This window comes from Dermacentor andersoni, chromosome 8, assembly GCF_023375885.2.
Source record: "Dermacentor andersoni chromosome 8, qqDerAnde1_hic_scaffold, whole genome shotgun sequence".
NCBI classification, from domain to species: Eukaryota; Metazoa; Arthropoda; class Arachnida; order Ixodida; family Ixodidae; genus Dermacentor; species Dermacentor andersoni.
In genome coordinates, this window is record NC_092821.1 from 39,631,336 (window position 1) to 39,643,322 (window position 11,987).

The following is an 11,987-nucleotide window of genomic DNA, read 5'->3' on the forward strand; positions in this document are numbered from 1 at the left end:
CAAATTTTTCTTTATTGCCTCATTGTCATTGCCATGAACACAACATACAATATGCAGATTCGGCTGTTCAGGCGGCACAACATGGCACGTGCATCCAGTATGCCTTTTTTATCCACTATCCTCCTGCTAGTCATCACCAGGCTACCGTGTTGGTCACACACAAGAAATTCGTTCAGCAGCTTTTTGTAAGATACACACTGTCCCTTTGTGTAGAGCCTGTTCAGCCGCTTCACGCGCCTTGTGATGATCTCTGGTATCAGGGCATGCCTCATAAAGTTAAGCAGGCTGTGGAGCATTTCGGTCTCCTAGAACACTTTGTTGTAGTGTGTGCGCTGAAGGTGGATCTCTTTGGGCCCAAGCCAAACAAAGTCGCACCAATTGTGACCTCTGTTGGCCAGCTGTCCTTGGATTTGAAAATAATATTCATGGTCTGTTTTCAACACAGCTTCACCATCTTCTATTCTACAGCAGAATTTCTTGACTTTGCAGGCTTCCTCCATAGCCTGTCCCTGTTTAGAGAACGGGCACTTCACTTCCAGAATGCCTTCCTCTCCATCCGCTGTCACAACTCTGTCTTGTTATGCAGCCAGCAGTGGATAGTCACTGTATATATGCAGGTCTGTTTCCTGCAGTGTGACCTGCCTACCCAGGCTCCTTAGGAGCAGCGCATATGCTTCAACGGCATCCTTCTCATGCACTCTTCCGTATGCCATTGCTTCAGTAGACGCTGCCCTTTCGCTTGGATAGAGCAGGGTCTTCAGCAAACTTTCTGGTTTTACAGAACGGCACACCCGCTTAAATATGGACGCTGTGAACCACCCAAGTCGGGCAACATGCCAGTTTTTGTTGTCTGCTTGCCCTATAGTATTTGCACGTATACTTTCACGCTCATCCTTGTTTATGGGCTTTAAAGATGACATGTGTGCACTGACTAGCTCTTGCACTCTATCGCTCCACAAACCTCCTTCATACTGAATTAACTGTGCAGATGGCTCAGGTACATGCTGTTGTGCCGGTTGCCCCATGTAGCATACCGCTTGGAGGCTGGGGTAGCATTCCGAGAGGCTTTCCTCTAAACGCTGCACTTCATTTTCGATAGGGGGCGACAGGTGGTCGCATGGATTGTATTGCCGCTTTCTTTTTTGATGCAGTGGGTTGTTTACTCTGTACTTCCGGAAGGAGATTTCCCCTAAAGGCAGCCTTGGCGCAGGCTTCTTGGCTGCAATACTGTAAAAAAACTCGTGGCTCAGTACTGCCACATATTTCAACTTTTTCGAGCCTAATACACAGTACATGGGAAGGCCCACATGACATCCTGCTGCAGTTACGCCGAACCTAGCTGAGCAGTCAATATAATGATACAGTTGGTATTCTAGGGATACTTCAACTACTTTCCTCTGACCTCTCTCTAGGCAGGAAGTAGTGGCTGTTACGCCCTAAAACTTACTGACCAAATTCTTACTACCTCAACCATCCTAATCATGAAATATGTAATCGCCAATGAGGCATCCATTATAGGATTTTGCTAAATCTGATAAGGTTGCTTAGCATCTCTGAAAAATGGATGCAAGATGAGGCCGGATGCAATATGTGGCCTGCACTGCATAAGCTGAAAGAAAACAGTTCATGAATGGTATTCAGCGCTGATATTTTAACCCTATGAAAATATAAAGGAAGAACTAAAATATTGCAGCACGACTACTGATATAAAGTGATTGTGTACCTTGCGATTCTGCATACAGGGAAGGCCGAAAAGTAAGGATGACTACACTCGTATTTTGCTCTAAGTTCATTAGTGTGTGTGTAATAGCATTTTTTGTTGCCGCTCTATCACCAATATACTCACCACCATGTCTTGATGCTGCTTGTTTAGAGCTTTTAGAATACACTCCCCATGCTTATTTTGCATGACAGTTATTGGTGCTGGATTGGAATTAGTTTTGGTGGGGTCAACCTATAAAGCTGTATATACCCTGAGCATTTGAATAAAGTTATTGTGTGCACAGGGAAAGTATGTCTTGTTCTTGAGTTTGCTTAAACACAGCTTACACATGAAGTGCAGGTTAGCCAACCAGACACAACCTGGTGCACCTACTCTGCCTTTCACCTCTTGTTTTTTTTTCTACACATGAACTGCTTTGCAAATATAAAGTACATGTGAATATGGAGCACAGCTTAAAAACTGCATCTTCGAGACGCGAAAATGCTACTGTAAAGGAGTGATTTTAAATAGGTGCCATTATTGGTACACCTGTGCCGCACCTTCTGCGGGAACAATCCACTTGCATGGTTGGTCCGTGCAGGCGACTTCCATTCCCTTATCCCCCAGTTCAGCAACGCTGAGCAGAAGGCCAGCGATGTGCTGACAGGTCTCGCTGAGGCCGCAAAATATAAAAAATGCAGTTTTTATTCCTTCGCTCGTCAACGTGCTCTCATTTCTGAAACAAGATTGAAGCATTGAGTCAATCTAAGCATATGCGAGTGCGATTCAGTGCAATGTAAAAGCGACGCAAACAGAAGGCCGGCCAGTCTATGTGCTTTTATGTTCAGTTGATCATTCGTTTCCAGTAAATTTCCATTTGCGAGTCTGCGCTCGTCTTTTTTTCTTCTGTACGTGTCAGTTAAGCTGCGCTCTCTTCCACTATGACTTCGAACCAACTCACCCGACCATCTGCCTTGATATCAGTATGCGCGAGTGAGCGCGAGTGCACTAGCTAGCGGACGCACGCGCTGCCCATATTTAAGCTAATATAACGTATAGAAGAGGTTGGCGTATGCTTTGAGACATGAGCGCTCCCAAAAACTCCCTGAATACCCTGCCGCGTACATATAGCGCATGCGAAATTTGGGATACACTTTCGTACACCACAAGCATGCAACACCGCAGTTTGGTGAAACAGCGCGAGACGAATACCGAATTTGCAGGCTCGCACGAGTACATCTACTGTTCCATTCAATAACAAAGAGTTCGGCGATTGCGAGAGGCAGAAAGTACTCACCCGGCCACACATTCACAGTGCGTCCGGCAATGTCGCCAGTGGCTTTTGTGAACCCCGCCGTAACCACGTAGACGCCCGACTTCGTGGATGGCGTGTACGTAGCTCGTATGAGGCCAAGTGCACGGTCCGCGGTGTTCACGTTAAGTTTTATGTTGTTAACGTAATCCTCTTCTTTTAAGGCCCATCCGCGGTGTGTCTGATGGACGGACGAAGTGTTGGCGTGCAGATAACGCCAAGCATTGCCGCTCGTTATGCGGAACCCCGAAAAGTCAGTCGTCCATCCAGTTTGCAAAAAAGGCAAGGGAATGCAGTCTTCTTCAATCATATTTAAAGCAGGTCATGCGCAACTACCAAAGAGCGTCGACGCTTTCACAAAACGTGACGAAGCTCCGTAAACACAACGTCCCCACTCGGTGCCACTGTTCCAAAGCATGGCTGGAGCCCGGATGTTTTCCAACCAAGCAGCGAGGCACCAGCTTCCCGTTTTTCGCTCAAGGGTGCGCTCCGACTTCTGCAACTGGTCAGTTGCGCAAAGTCTGGTTCCTTAACCGCGTACTTTAACCATTTAGCCGCCAACCCCAAGCTGTATTCGTCACAATACAGCTGTATTCGTCAGATCGCTCCTCCCGTTCGAATCGTCCCACTGCAAATTAATAAAACGTAGCATAATTTGCTTGTGCTTGACGAATGCTCTTAACAAGAGTTGCACCCACTCAATGCAGCAGAGTTTTGAAGCCCAGAAGGCGAGATTAATGTCGGCACGGTACGCGGTCTCACTTTTGATGGCTGTGTCAGAATTTTTGTTTAGAAAGCACACAAAAAAGAAAACCGTGGAAACCGCGGACGAGAAAGAATCTTCAAGAACAAAGAAGGTCGTAGTGATGCCGTATTTGCATGGCTTGTCTCATAATCTTGAGTGGCCACTAGGAACGGCGTCACACTAATGTTTTCGGCGCCGAGCAAACTGGCTAGGTTGTGCAAAAGCATCACAGGAGATAAGAATGATGCGACTAGTGGCTGTGGAAAAAAGCACACCACTTTTTTTCACAAAAATTGTGCATCTTTTGTTGGGTATCGCATACCTCTTTCATGCGGACTGTCCTTTATCGGCCAGGCAGGTCGTTGCATTAATGACCTCACGTGGGATAGTGTATCGATAGTGCGGAGAGAGCGCAGTAAACTCAAAGGAGAAATTAGCGAAGCGTTCCGCATGAAAAAGTTGTGCGCGCATACATGTGTGAGTGAACCTTCGGTTCATATCAATGATAAACAACTTCAATTTCTAAATTTATCATGTTAATCTACGTGTTGTTGCCTTTGTGGGGAAGGGGTGTGACTTCGATTTTGTGAACGTGTATAACTTTTGTTGATAATTGACTACAAACCTTGTGGAATGGTTTCACAATAAACTTCAGTTGTAGGTCCAGCGTTGGGAGGGGGGGGCGGAGGGTCCTGTCCGTTTCTACTTACTTGTGCTCGCGTCCGTACTTGCTGGAAACCATTATAATTTCAATATTACTTTTTTGTATTGACTGTAATGATGTTCCTTGCTATTGCGTTGTGAAATTTATTCATCTGTAACTAGATTATTTTGCCTAGTTGAAATAATCTAATGTTACATTAATGTAACCTAACTTTCTACCTAAATTAAGGCTTTCCTAAATTCCATTGAATGTCTTCCAACATAAGTATATTTAAAAATACATAAATAACACAAACGTGCCTCAAGCAGACCCGTGGAAAAGTAGCACATTTCTCTTTTATGGGAACTTTACTTATTCAGTAATATTTATAGATATGTTAATACTTGCTTGGGTGGCTTCTGATAGTACCAATAAGCGAGGTTTTACTTGCATATTAATCACTTAACGCTTCTCGCACAATTTCTCGTTCCATCTAGCATTGAGACTGGGGTATGCAGCTAGCTGTGACGTGTAAACTAACCAAGAAACACACGCGTTTTGTCTAATCCGCGAAGGAACTTTTCTTTAATTTTGGCGCCTGAGCTAATCAGTTCACTGTGCAGTTGCCTACTTAAGTAGCAGTTCACGTTGAATATTTGCCTTTTGACTGGCGTACCTAACACTGTGACCTAGGTTCGTTCATAGGCTTGGAAATGCCACATTATAGATAGAAATGCAGATAATGGTCTGCAGATACTTGGCATTGCGTTATTTACACAGTAGCTCAGAAGCAGATCTACGAAAGGAACAGGCGGGAGACAGATCAGATACCTTGACAAGCGCAAAGGTTTTCTTTGCAGGCCCTCTTGTAATTCTTTTGAATGTTTTCGCGTGTTAGGTGATGCACGTCTATAAGTAGATTACTTGTTTCTATTGTTGCATACGCTTTCAAATTTCAGAATGAAATGGCAAATTGACCCCCATTACAGCAGGTCGCAATAAGCAGCAGGAGACGTTACTGTGGCGATCAGTGCACAAATGAATGCGAAATTGAAAAATTAAATAAATTCTTGTGTGTTCTTCCCAGAAACATAATATGATTATGAGACACGTCGTAGAGTAGTCTTGCGAAATAATTTAACTCAGCTATGGTTCTCGAACGGGGACCTAAATATAATACACAGCATATTTCAGCTTGTTTTTGTGTATGGATAATGCAACATATTGCTCAGTTCACGCCCAATGACCACGGTGAAATGCCCACACGAAAGGAAGCGCCCACATCAGCAGGTGATTTGTTCACAGCTTTGAAACAAGCTTACAGGTATATATATAGTTACATATAACCCGCAAAATCTGAATTGTAATTTTGTTAGTAGCTGACGAGGAATAAATATTGGGCTGCTTAGTCTGGCATTGCTGATGAGTGAAACTTAGGCTTCCAAAAAGAAAACGCACGCGGGAAGAAAAGAAAAAGAGAAGTGACGAAAGTTGGGACAGAAGTGTTACTTCTACATACGTACGTGGTTGTAGTTGCAGTACGTGTGCAGTAAAAATGAACGCATATTTCTTTTATTTACATACCCTAAATATCCTTACGGGCATTAGATTGGGGGGGGGGGGGGGTTAACAACAGGATATTTCTAACACAATTAGGGGGGAAAGGCAATATAGAACGCCATGATAAAGATCAACAAATACAACAACAAGAAAATATAAAAAAGAAAAAAGGAAAGAAAAACGTGCGTACACGATGAAAAAAAAAAACACTCGGTACAAAGCATGTAGATGCGCTCACTACGTCAAAGGCACAAAATACTTTTACTCAACATTCGTAAAACTGCGCTTCAAATGACTTACAATTGAGTCATGATCATGTGTAGAAGCAATTTCTTTGGGCAGCTTGTTCCAGTGATAAATAGCAAGAAACAGCGGTGATTGTCGAAGGAGATTCGTACGCGAAAACATGGGACGCACTTTGGAAGGATGGTCGAGGCGGGGGAAAATTTTTTGCGGTGGTTTATATGGGTTGCTGTAAAGGATGACGGGGTATGATACAATCTATGGAAGTCGGAAAGCAGTGCTAACAGTCGTCGTGGTTCTAGAGAGGGTAATTAGAGGGACTCTTTATAGCCGTTGATGCTGGATGTTCTAAAGTAGGTTTTAGTGAGGAAACGTGCCGCTTTATTTTGTAAAGATTCAAGCTTGTTTCTTAGTTAAGTCTGATTCAGATTCTATATTATGGAATCGTATTCAATATTTGAGCGAACTAGAGCTGTGTAAGCAAATAATTTAGTTGACTGATTTGGTAAATACAATTTCGCCTAATGCATCCAAGTGTTTTATTTGCTTTCGAAATTATTTCATCATTGTGATCATTCCATGTAAGGTTTGAAGTTAAATGGACGCCCAAGTATTTTAATGTAGACACATTTTCTGTGCATATGTTGTTCATAAAATATAAGCTTAAGTGAACGTTACTGGGTCTGGTAAATGTCATTCTTTATGTTTTAGAAACAATAATTTTTTAATTGCCACTGCTCGCACCAAAGTGAAATTTTGTTTAGGTCGGCCTGTAAAATAGTATATTCAGAGGTGATAATTTGTCTGTAAAGAACGCAATCATCTGCAAACAACCAAACAGTTGAGGGCAGGTTGTTGCTAATGTCATTAATGTAAATTAAGAACAAGATTGGTCCAAGTACGGAGCCCTCAGAAACGCCAGATCAAACTTGTGCTAAAGCGGAAAACTCATCATTTATGGAAAGAAATTGGTAGCAATTGATTAAAATACTTGACATCCAATTTTACCATGTATGTTAAGCCGGCTAAGTTTCATTATTAAGCTACAATGGGAAACTTTATCGAATACTTTCTTGAAGTCAATAAATATGGCATCGAATTTTATGGAATCGTGAACAGCTTGATGAAGATCAGTTATAAGTTCAAATAGTTGTTTCACAAGAGCGTCCTTGCTGAAATCCATGCTTATTATTAGAAATAAATTTATGTTCAGATAAATATTTCATAACTGTGGAAGATATGATATGCTCAAGTAATTTACCTGGAATACTAGTCAAGGATATAAGTCTATAGTTTGAGGGCACTGATCGGTCACCTGATTTGTAAATGGGAGTAATACGACTGATCTTCCAGTCATATGGTACAATTCCTGTATCTATTGATTGCTGGAAAAGGCAGCTAACAAGGTAGATATTATAGGTTTAATCATCTTAACCATCTTTGTGCAGATGCTGGCTGAGTTATACGAAAGTCGATCGATGGCCGATTCTATTCCGTCAGGTATAATTATATGGTCATTCATAGATGAGTTAATTGAAGGAAACGTAAGATCAGGCAGTATTGGATTTTCGTTTGTGAATACAGAGCTGAAAAACGAGTTTAATTCAGTCGCAGCTTCAGATGGTGAGAGTAGCACGCCGTTATTAACAATTCGTATAGTGGATTCAGAAGAGTGTTTAGGGTTAATTACTTTCCCAAACTTTTTGGATTGTTAAATACCATGCTGACGAGGCCACCGGCAAAAAAGAGCTTGTCTTTAGATGCTTCAATTTCCGCTTTACATTTATTTCATCGTTCTCGGTATCGCTACAACTTAGCTTTAGAGTGATGACGTTTCTTTTTATTTATTGCTCTTTTCACTTATCCCTCACCTCGTGTGCCGGTAAACTCTATGAGCACATGGTGCACAGCCGCATGATCGAACATCTCGAAGACAACGGACATGTCCCTAACACCACGTTCGGATTTAGAGCTCACCTGTCCACGCAAGACGTGTTACTGCAGATCAAAGAAAAAGTCATCGACAAACTGGACACGCAGAGCAAAAGAGCCATCCTCGCACTTGACGTGAAAGGTGCTTTCGACAACGTGTCACACGAAGCCATAGTGCACCACCTCAACGTAAATAACTGCGGTAAAAATATATATAATTACATCAAAGCTTTTCTGAAAGAACGGACAGCCACAGTGGGGATAGGCAACTTGCGCTCTGAGAAATTCGACATACCGTGTAAGGGAACGCCACAAGGCTCTGTCATTTCGCCGATGCTATTCAATCTAGCGATGAGCTCGCTACCCAAACAAGTGAAGCAAATAGAAGGGATTGGTCACGCAATATATGCTGACGACCTCACCATTTGGACTACGGGCGGGTCGACAGGTAAACAGCAGGACGCTCTGCAAGAAGCGGTTGACACAACGGAGAGGTACCTGGAAGCATGTGGACTGACGTGCGCACCAGAAAAGTCAGAGCTCTTGGTGCTAAGAAAGCGCACAAGAGGCCGACAACCGCAGCATATACCAGACCCGGAAGTAAAGGTGGCAGGCATCATGATTCCGCAGGTAACGAGGCTCCGCATCCTCGGACTCCTGATTTAAAAGGACGGGGCCGGGGGAGCAAAGTTGGAAAAAATTCAGAGAACAATGCAACAAATAACCCACCTTATCAAAAGAGTGACGAGCAAAAGGCACGGACTGAAGGAGGAAGACTGCACGAGAATAATACAAGCGCTGCTCACGAGCATGGTCACCTACGGGACCCCATACGTTGACATGAAGAACAGTCAACGAGACAAAGTAAACGCCCTCATCAGAAAATCCTACAAAATTGCGTTGGGCCTGTCCCTTCCACAACCACAGTGAAACTACTCAAAATGGGAGTTCAGAACACGCGGGAAGAGCTCGTGGAAGCGCACAACGTCAACCAACTGGAGCGACTAAAGCTAACAAAAACGGGGAGAGCCCTGCTCCAAGATCTGGGCTACCAAGTCGAGGATGAGAGGCACCTACCTCAGCGTATTCCCCACGAGATCAGAGACAAGCTACATATAAGCACCATTCCCAGGAACATGCATCCCGAGTACGACAAGGAAAGGAGACAGGCGAGAATACAGGCGCTCAAGGGCATACTGGAACGCTGCAACAGCAAAGAAGAAAATGTGAGATACACGGACGCAGCTGCGGACAGAACAAACGACCGATTTGCAATCAGCGCGGTCGACGAGAAGGGCGAACAACTTACAGCCACATCCATACGTGCCAAGGACGCGAGCACAGCGGAGGAGCTGGGCATAGCCCTGGCCATCGCAACGTGCAAGAAGACCCTGTTTACCGTGGTGACGGACTCGCAAGAAGCATGCAGGAGGTATGTGAACGGAAGGATCGGAAAGGCAGCACTTCAGGTCTTGACCAACACCGAGATAGAAACAGCACAAATCCTCTGGACGCCGGGACACGAGTCTCTCGCAGGGAACCAGGCGGCGCACGCCGCGGCTCGATATCATGCACGCCGAGCCATCTCCGACACGCAGAGAACACGGACCAACGACTGCGACGAGGATGATGAACGGATATCCAAGAAGTACTCTGATATCCTGGCGCACTACAGGAAGCAGAGGCGTCGCTACCCACCCGCGCATAATACGATGAGAAGGGAGCAAGCGGTAACCTGGAGAAGACTCCAGGCTGGAACCTACCCGCATGGAACACTGCTGCACGCCATGTATCCGGGCACCTACGGGCGAGACTACAAGTTCTGCCCGCCGGACACGCCCAACACCTTGCGCCATATGGTGCTGGAGTGCAGAAATAACCGCGAGGTACCACCATCATCATCACCACCAGGCCATAACATGCAGGCAGAAGCGGATATAGAGGAAGAATCGGAAGACCAGTGGGAGGCTCTGCTGGCGACGCAAGACCCTGACAGCTAGCTACGGTTGGTGAACAGGGCTCGGGCGGCGGCAGCGAGCCATGGCTACCTGGACTGAGGAGGCCACCCACCTTTGGGCTCAAGAAGCCTGGTCTAACAATAAAGTTTATTTATGTCTCTCTCTCTTCACTTGGGACGTGAACCATGTGCCCTGTGTTGATGAGGTGATTTCAATATTGGGAACGTGCTCATGTACCAGTTCAGTAAGCTTTCTGCGGATAGCGAGCCAGTTATCATTTGTATTGCGATAAGCCTTGGTTTCCAAGAACCACACCGAAAAAGATGACAGCTCTGTAAGAATCACGCCGATATTTGCATGGGAGTAATCGCAAATAGATTTTGTTGCTTATTCTGGTTTACTACATTGTAAAAGATATTCACAGTCTACTACGTTGAGGTCGCTAATACATTCAAGGACGTGAACACGCATATTTTCCGGTTTAGTTGTCAGTACTAGATCTTGAATTGAGTTTCCACGTGTTGGCTTGCAAACTATTTGATGCAGATCAAATGAACAAAGAACATCGGGAAATTCCTTGCATTCGCTCTTCCTTGCGCAACCTAGGGGCGTACACGTCTGCCAATATATTGTGGGGTAGTTGAAATCGCCAGCAAGAATTATAGGTGAAGTTGGATACTTGTCTTGGATTAAAGTTAAGGAAGGCTTAGGACTCTCGATGAATTCAGCGGTAGAATCAGGCAGACGGTAACAGACTCCAAATGCACAAGTCACTAACGGACAAAACTGACGTGAAATCCACAAAATTTCAATATTTGACTGCGTGTCTAGAACGCGAGCACATGAATTCCCTTGAATATGAGAATATGAATATGAGAATACGTAGGTGCCGGCATGCACTCTGTTGCACGTGCATTTTTAGCCGTCATTTCTAAATCAGAAAGCAATTAATTTCAGCAGCGCGAAGTAGTTGTTGCGACAAATGGTTGTCGCAATTTTGTTGTACTTTCCTAAATTACACAAATTCCCTTCAGTTACTGGGCTGTCATGCACACAACGAATGTAGAGCCTGTTCCACCTGGAAATGCCTGTACTGCCAGAGTCATTATTAGGCACAATCTGTACACTGCTCATCACTCTTGCGTCCTGCTCTGACGATATCATACTTGGCTGGCACTTTCTCACTCACAGAAATGCCGTTATCGACTAAGGTCACTCCGAACTTGTGGTCTCTCCGCTGCAGGATGAGCCCTTGAACAAGGCTCATCAGACTCTAAGCAAACTCGTGGAGGCTGTCAGGAATTTCCTCAGTAAATGCCCGGTCGTTTACACGCGCTCTTTAGCGACCTTTCGACGATACGACTTTTGTCTGGACCGTCGGCGACTTCCTTCTCGGAGAACCTGTGTGCTGCCGCGCACCGGTTTCCTGGTTTCTTTTCAAAGAAAAGAACACTCAAGCTATGATGAGTCCAACCATGACGTCGAGCGCCTATATATAGTTAATTGTATGATTAAGGCACATAGGCCGCCTGTCACTAAGCGCCGACGTGGACGCGATGTCCTTCGTGAGGAGCGCCTGAAGTATTACTGTGTTGCCCTTGTGTCCACGGCAAAGCTAAACTGGACAGCTGCCTTTCTTTTCACGGAGGGATGAGGAGGGCACACAAACAATTTTCCCGTAGGGCGGGTCAGATCACGTGACCTCAAACAATCGTCTTCCAGAAAGGGGCGCGGGAAGGGAGAAAAACTCCAATTGTACTTGAATATTGCAACAGCACCTGAATCGAGAAATCAATAATCAATGTGTATAGAATAAAGACAAAACATTTATTTAGCAATTTATATATCTGCAAATACGTATTCTTGTGATGCATCTCCGGCCACGTTTCTAA

General features: G+C 44.6%; 1 pseudogene; it reads right to left on the reverse strand.

The window, feature by feature from the left end:
• Window positions 1-305: 305 nt before the first annotated feature.
• Window positions 306-2,314, reverse strand: LOC140212950 (uncharacterized; annotated as a pseudogene).
• Between the last annotated feature and the right edge of the window lie 9,673 nt (window positions 2,315-11,987).